The sequence below is a fragment of the Cydia splendana genome, chromosome 10 (genome assembly GCF_910591565.1).
Source record: "Cydia splendana chromosome 10, ilCydSple1.2, whole genome shotgun sequence".
NCBI lineage: Eukaryota > Metazoa > Arthropoda > Insecta > Lepidoptera > Tortricidae > Cydia > Cydia splendana.
In genome coordinates, this window is record NC_085969.1 from 21,968,138 (window position 1) to 21,976,886 (window position 8,749).

The following is an 8,749-nucleotide window of genomic DNA, read 5'->3' on the forward strand; positions in this document are numbered from 1 at the left end:
GCAACGTGTATTGTTCAAGAAATTATTGTATTAATATCTAAATAGGTCTTACTCATACGAACAGTAGGCATCTCATCATCATCACTCATCATTATCAGCTACTGATGAGCTTCGATAGGCTTTTTTTTGAGTGTGACCCTCGCCTCGTTCCTGAGAATCGTATACATTTGTTTTTTTTTTGTATATAATAGTAATTTATGTGACTGCTACATAATGAAAGGCAAATACGAGTGTGGGTTTACTATAGCAGCATAAAGGCATTTATATCTGTAACCTATAGCCGCCCAGAGACCTATAAAAAGGTCTAGCGGACCATTGGCTTTCAGATGTTACTTTGGCTAATCAAAATTGCATTTGTCTTGGCATGTTTTAATTCGTGGGCGGCTAAAGTTGAAACCAAGTTCAGCCATAAACTGTATTAAGGTCTGCAATTTCTTCATCGTGCGTATTATTGCACATTCTATCATATTATTACCTGCGGGAAAAGACACGTACTAAGCCTATTACACCATTTACTAAACATTTCCTTAGTCCATAAATATTTTCATATTAATTTGCTCTTTATGTCTTAAATATTAAGCTTTAAAATTCAATAAATGTATCTTGTATTTAGGACGTTCTTCTTTGTAGTTTTATTTTTAGCACGCAACACTAAGACAATGCATTAGGTATAACCAGTAGCTTATAGGTTGAACCGTAAATGGTTGATAATATCTGAGATACCGAGGTCTCTTTATACTGGTAATTACATGTTAGCCGACCGTGTGCAATATTTACTTTAATCTCATCATAGTTGTGCAAGAAGAACAACTTCCCAAAATGGACGGTTACTCAAAAGCTTAGAAGATCGTGATTCTTGTTTGTGGTAATTTAAATTTTAACTTTTAAGAGAAAAGGTCGTTTTTGCTTAAACATCTTGTAAGAGTTTTTACAACCTTCTCCAAATAAGTTATGCAGTTTTGCCAATATTGCTAATTTGCTTTTGAAAAGTAAACAAAAGCTAATATAATGACAGAAATGCGAATTTATTGTATGTCTAGCTTAGACTAGATAATTGAACAAATAAAAGAATTAGTATGTATGTTGAAACCCTAAAAGAAAATACAAAGATTGCAAAAATTTTATTAAAAGTTTTTAAACTTATAAGCTAATGATCCATTAAAGATCTGTGGAAATTCACATACTTACTTAGGTACATACTTAAATATAATGAAATCCTAAAGAAACCAATTGCCTTTGAAATAATCACAAAAACTGAGCGAAAGCGTAGTCTTAGGTAGGTCTAAAATTAGTAATAAAAAGTTAGGTCCAAGCTAGAAGTGTTAATTAAATATCGACAGTTATTAATTATGAGGGCGTAAAGCCAGGAAATTAGAAGCGAACAAAAGATATATATAGCTCGCCGCGCAAAAGTTGCAGCAGAATATGTAGCCAAAACATGGCTATCGCGCGGGTTTCAAAGTTTTTTTGTACAGATTTTTCTTTATTTATTTATTTAAACTTCACTGCAAGGTATTTACAACAATGTAAAAATTTCAAATGTTTCATATCTTTACTCATTGTCTCTGAGCTTCTATAAAAATATGGAAATATTTTAATTAAATGTCACTTAACTTGAAGCTTGACAGATGCATCTGAGTTCTCATTTGTTTTTCTTTAAATGCACAATTACAATAACTGCCTCAGAAGAATCCAGACACGGATGCGATTTTAAATTAGCATAGTGACCCGCCATCTTGATAGTACCTAGTTGTTTACTTGTTTTTATCTTACTTTTAATCGTTTCTATGTATTAACAATAGGTAGGTACGTGGGCAATCCTGAAAGTTTCCATAATGAGCCACTTAGAGATCCGAAGTGAAAGAAGAGCTTTATTTATTTGGAAACTAGTGACCCGCCCCGAATTCACACGGGTTACACAAAACTTTAACAAATTATCCACCTAAATCTTCCTCAAGAATCACTCTATTGACAGGTGAAAACCGCATGAAAACCCGTTCAGTAGTTTTTGAGTTTATCGCGAACATACATAATACACACAAACAGACAGTCGCGGCCGGGGACTTTGTTTTATAAGGTGTAGTGATATAACCTTGTTTTGTATTTTGGGGTAAGTATCTAATGTACAATTTATATGGAAAACAAGAAAATGGCTAATTTGTGAATACGTAGTTTTTGTCCACATTTTTTTAAATAAAATGTAAGGAATCAAATAATGGGTGCCAGTGTTTTGATTTTTTTTTAGAAGTAGGTAAGTATAAAAAATATTTATAGTTTGAACCTATGAGGTCTAGTATTTTTTATAATTTACATATTTTTTAGTGTTCACTTTATTGTGACATATTGCTCATTTGCTATCCATTTAACTAGAATTTGTTGTCATATTCAAAATGTGTCATCATCCCAATTGTCATTGTAATGTGATAGGCTGATAGGTATTGACTGATTTACATTATGACCAGACATATGTAGAAGTTTTTGTGGCATAAACGAGTGTTTGAGAAAATGAAACATCGATAAATCCGTTATCGATAAGTCTGTAACAGATTAATAATTAAAACGTGTATCGTCTACTTGTTGTAAATTACCGACAAAATTTAAGAACGCAAATCAATTACAAACTGGTACATAATTTCTTTATTGCTATATTTAGTGTAAGTACTTAAAAATAAAAACGTAAACTGTAAATAGTATACAGTGCCAAAATAATAGAAAACTAACAAAATATCAAATATAGATATCAAACGTGCTGTGTAGGTACTTCGCGGTACATGTCGATATTTCATTATGTCAATCACTTTATTTTGCCACAATAACTTCTATGTCTGATTATATTATGACATTTATGACCCACATGAAGGCCAACAGCTGAGCTAGTGGCGAATCCGAACTTACATTTTTATCTCAAAGTGATATCTAATCTAAATGATGTCATTTTGACATCAAATGTATATTTGAATTGGCCTCCGGGGTTTGTCGACCAAACTTGACCGACAGACCGATTCTGATATGTTACAGTTTTAATTTCGTTTTGATACGACCTTAACGATCGCACACGCTGATTGGTGCAAGTGAAATGAAATGATATTCGGCATCTCACTCGCACTTATTGGTGCGCTTGAGATGCCTACTGCCGATCTTACATTATCCAGTATCGGCTATCCACAGAATCGGCTTTCAGAGGTCTTTCACAAGTTCTTTGAGAAATATACTTCAACAAGCCATTTCCGTCATTAGAAAATGGCGGCAAATTAAAAAAAATGTAGGCGCGAAGGGTTGACAAATAACTATACTCTGGCAAAAGTGGTTTTGCCAGAGTATAGTTATTTGTTTTACAAGGGGGCAAAGTTGTTTAACCACTCGTGCTAATATTGATGCCCAACCAAGCGCAAGATTTTAAAATGGTTTGAAAAGTGGAATCTTGAGCGTTGCGAGGGTTTCAAGGGTTAAACAAATTTTTCTACCGAGTGAAACACAAAATTTTTCACCACACCAACGCGAGGAAAATGCCTATAACTGTAAAACATTACAAATCAAATACAAATGAATACTGTATTGTGAGCTGGTGAAAAATAATGAATCATGGTTGCATACAGAAAAATAAAAACAAAGTTTTAATACATGTTTATTACAAAAGAATTAAAAATACATCTGCTATCTAAAAAAATAAAAAACACGTTTAATGAAAATATAAATGTAGCAGGTATTTTTCTTCTTCGGAAATTACTTCTTTCCTTTATAGCTGGGATTGTTGGGGTTGCTTTGATTGGCGTGGTTGTTCGCATCACTCTGGTTGCCCTTGAAGCCAGCAGCGTGCCCCGGGCCTGACGGGGTGTGGGTGGGGTTGCACTGGTTGGTGCGGTTAGCTTGCCCAGACTTGTCCATCTGTAAAAAAGCAATAATCCATTAATCATTACCTAGGTACATGAATTCAAAACGTTCTGGAAAACTGGCGTCCTTTCTGAGGGCAAGAAGAAAGTAAACGATTTGGGTATATTTTACTGAGACTTTAATCATACTGGGGGCCGATTTTTGAATTTCGACCACTCGAATTCGTGTATCTCGTTAAATAATATCTCCACTACTAGGCATTTCAATTCCACTAATAGGATTGAAATCGAGTGGTCAATACCAATAGATTCCAAATTTCATCGCTCGTCTTTAAAAAAATAGCATTTCGCCGTTTTCCACCGATTTTCGAGTGACGAAATCGAGCGATCGAAATTCAAAAATCGCCCCCCAGCATTTAAAAAGTAAAAGGTTGGAGCATGCCTACAAGGACCCGGCAAAAATATGACTGGCAAAGTAGACGTTGTTGGTTAAAATACAGGTGGCGAAGCACACTAAACTGCAAAATTGCATGGACACATTTATAAAGAGGCCATGCAATTTTGTGGCTGGGTGTACAGTCGCCATCAGATATTTCGGAGCAGTCAAGGTGCTCAAAAACATCTTAACACGCACTCTAACGCCTGGGTAATAGAGGCGTGTTCCGATATTTGTGAGCACCTTGACCACTCCGATATATCTGAGCGTGACTGTACATAATTTTTATACGGTCAAAATTTAAAAAGTTAATAACATTGAAGTATCGATTTGCCCGACATCGTTGCATACAAATTGCATTATTAAGCGTGGTCCAAACTTTTTTAAAACGACCTTATAAATAGTATAGGTTTAGGTCCTATTTAGCCAAAGATGTCAACCAACCGCGACTCTTTATTTGTGTTAAAATAGTTTAAATGTGCAGAAAATAAAAAATACAAGATACACTTGTAATACACTTGTAATATTTTTATGGAAATAAATGGCAAAAATCGTAAGTAAATTGATTTATAAATCACTGGTTATTAATTTTACAAGGGAGCATAATTGCTGTTTAACCCCTCGGCCTAATGCATGGAGACCCGAGCAAAAAAAATATTATAACACTTGTGGTTCTAGAGTGAAATTCTGAGCGTTGCGAGGGTTTCAAGACTTTCAATGCACGAGGGTTAAGCTCAATTTGCTGCCAAGCGAAACACATTTTTTCACCCACATACCGTAAATGGGTCAAACAGATCACAGTGTTATGTCTTTCCTGTAGACATACACAAGAGCTAAGGGCTATAAAGGTTAATTTTCTCATTTAACCCTTATCCACGTGAAAAGGTCCTCCTTTTATTTAAAGAACTATGATAAAATCATTACTTACATGCCCACAAGCTGTTAACTATTGCCCACAGGAGAAAAAACTAGTGTGTTATCGCGAACAGTACATTTTTCTCTCCTGTGGGCAATAGTTAACAGCTTGTGGGCATGTAAGCAATGATTTTATCATAGTTCTCTAAATAAAAGGAGGACATTTTCACGTGGATAAGGGTTAAATAAGGAAATTAACCTTTATAGCCCTTAACTCTTGTGTATGTCTACAGGAAAGACATAACACAGTGATCTGTTTGACCCAAATATTATACAGGCACATTCAGGAAAATACTACATACCGTAAAACCACGCAACTATACTATAGTCCAAAAGCCCTCAATTATGGTTCAAAACTAACTCGAATATTCGTTAGACGTGACTCTATGTATTAGGTATTTAAATGTTGCTATAAGGAAAACTGAATTCATAAATGTAAGAATAAAATTCACACCAATAATAATGTCATACAAAAACCAATAATAATATTGGTGTTGCTACTTATTTACGTATTGAACTTGTGGACCGTATCATAGTTGTAGCGTTGGACATTGGACTAGAGTTGTTGAAAATATGATTTACTCACTTTAATAATAATAAAGATGCAGTTGACACTTGTAACTGAATGAGGTTGACCGTATAGCGACGAATGCCGAATGATCTGTGCCCGCACCCCGCACTCTCTTTATTTATACCCTAATAGTCCAAGAGCTGACCCCGGAAAATTATACATGGGTCAAACGTTCGAAAAATTGGCGTATTTTCTGTGAAAAGTACAGAATGTAAGGATTTGGATTTTTCTAAATCTTCATCATATAACTTTTAAAAGGTTTAATATGTAAAGATAAGTTAGAAATTTTATTTATTATTCAAATAACCTCAGATCAGATCCATGAATGTTACTACCTATATTTAACGAGTACAAGTACCTACTTAAATTTAAGTTTAAATTTCCACGAAAAGGATATTAAATAATTTATATTTACATATACATATATAATATTAATAATAATGTCATGTTCAAATTTATTTCTTATTGTTTTGTATATTTTTAACGTCACATTTAAATACGTTTACATTTTTTTTACATTTATTTATTTTTTACATTACATTTACATTTAAATACATTTAAATACCAGTTGACCAATATCAGTGAGAACCAATGTGGTTTTGTAGCCGGAAAGTCCACTACTGATGCTCTCCACACACTCAGGTTACTGATTGAAAATTACAGAGATAACAAAGCCGACCTCCACATGGTACCTATTCATCGATCTGGAGAAAGCTTTCGACCGCGTGCCCAGAAAACTCATTTGGCATTCACTACGCGCCAAAAATGTTCCAGAATACTATATTTCTATAGTGATGGACATGTACAAAGACGTGAAGTCAACCATCCGAAGTCCTGCTGGCAATAGCGATGAATTCCATGTGGGGGTGGGTGTCCACCAGGGATCAGCTCTCAGCCCGTTATTATTCAATTTGGTGATGGACCACCTCACGTCGCACATACAACGTCCACCCCCATGGGATTTGCTCTACGCAGATGATATAGTTTTGATAAGCGAAGACGTAAAAGAGCTGCAAAACATTCTAGAAACCTGGAGAGCAGCCCTGGAGGACGGCGGACTGCGAGTAAGCCGACAGAAGACTGAAATGATGCACTGCAACTTCAGTGGTGCCAACATCCGCAGCACAATTAACTTGGACGGCAATCCTCTGAACGAAGTAACGAGCTTCAAATATCTTGGTTCGAACATGCAAAACGACGGATCTATAGATGCAGATATCGTTAACCGTATCAACACTGGATGGGTGAAGTGGCGTGAGCTCTCGGGCGTTCTTTGCGATAAACGAATGCCAGTTCGTATTAAGGGCAAAGTTTATAAGGCAGCTGTGCGCCCGGCAATGACATACGGCTCTGAGTGTTGGCCACTCAAAAAAGACCAAGTCGCTAAACTGCATGCAGCGGAGATGAGGATGCTGAGATGGGCTGGCGGAGTAACGCTGTTGGATCATGTTAAGAATATCCACGTTAGAGGCAGTTTCAGAGTAAGGCCAATCGAAGAAAAACTCACCGAAAATCGACTCCGATGGTATGGCCACGTCATGAGGCGCCCACCAGACCACATGACGAGAAAGGTGCTAGAGATGAGTGAGAAGCCTAGGGGTCGCGGGAGGCCCAAGATAACATGGATAGGTCTTGTAAAAAAGAACCTTAAAGAAAAAAGAATACCACCAGAGACGACCCAGGACAGACGCTCCTGGCGACGCCATATAAGGAGAGCCGACCCCAAGTAAATGGGATAAGGCTAGGAAGAAGAAGAAGACATTTAAATACGTTCTATAACGTAATTATAACTTGCAAATTGATTTTTATTCATAAATTACTTATGACTTTTATACACTAAAGAAATATAGCTAAAATACCTAAAAAATAATAAACGTTACTAATAATTATATTTTCCGGGTACTAGCTCTCCGCCTATGCAGATTCGGCTAGGGTTGCCATATATGTCAGGATTCCCCCGGGCATGGCAGGATTTTTGGTCGTTTGTCACTTTTGTCAGGGTTGCGGCGGAACTTGGTGACTGTCAGGGCTTTTTGAAAACCTCAACTAACCACTAGAAGCTTCGAAAATATACCTAGAAAATTTCTTAGCCAAAATTGTAGTTAGTAGAGCTAAAAAAACTAAAGAGTTACAGAAGATTTACAGTTAAACAAAGAAGAAGAAAGAAGAGGAGTTCTTTTGAAGAAATTATCGTCCAGGCCCCAATTTCAGCACGGTGACAGGTGCGACAATTGTAAAACATCACTGTTGCTGACGTCACAGGCATCCATGGGCTAAAGTTACCGCTTACCATCAGGCGGGCCGTATTCCTGTTTGCCACCATCATTGTATTATTAAAAAAAAGTTTATTATATCGGAAAAAACAGATATTTTTCTTGCTAAGTTTATGACAATTGTCACAAGAAACACGACAATTGTCACGTAATTCCGACATATAACTCATTTCCTGTCAAGATTCACCGACAATTCTACAAATAAGTCGACTAGAAAAAATAATTCTTGTTTCACAACATAATTGTAATACATACAATTGTAGCAAAATGCCTGTCATGTTTGTAAGTATTTCTATAGAAAATATTTTATAAAATTGTAATATGTCACCTGTCGCTTGACAATTGTCGCTCGACATATGTCACTGACAATTGTAGCCGTGGTGAAATTGGGGCCAGGAAATATTTTTAGAATGATTTCGGGACTTTTGTAAGGGTGTTCTATTTTTTTCATATGGCAACTATGGCAACCCAGACTTCGGGGTATTTACCGAATAACATAGTTATCAACGTGCTGATTTCATACTTCATAGCACGCATATGGTTGGCAGATAAACCAACACGTGCAAATGTGCTATATATTATTTTTTGCTTTACTATAAATATTACTTAGGATTATTATTACCTCCCGCGTGGAATGATGCCTTCCTTCTATCCTATTTTAATAGGGCGTAATTTAAAAAAAAATGTGGAGGAAATATATTTTACCGTATTTTATTACTTGAAT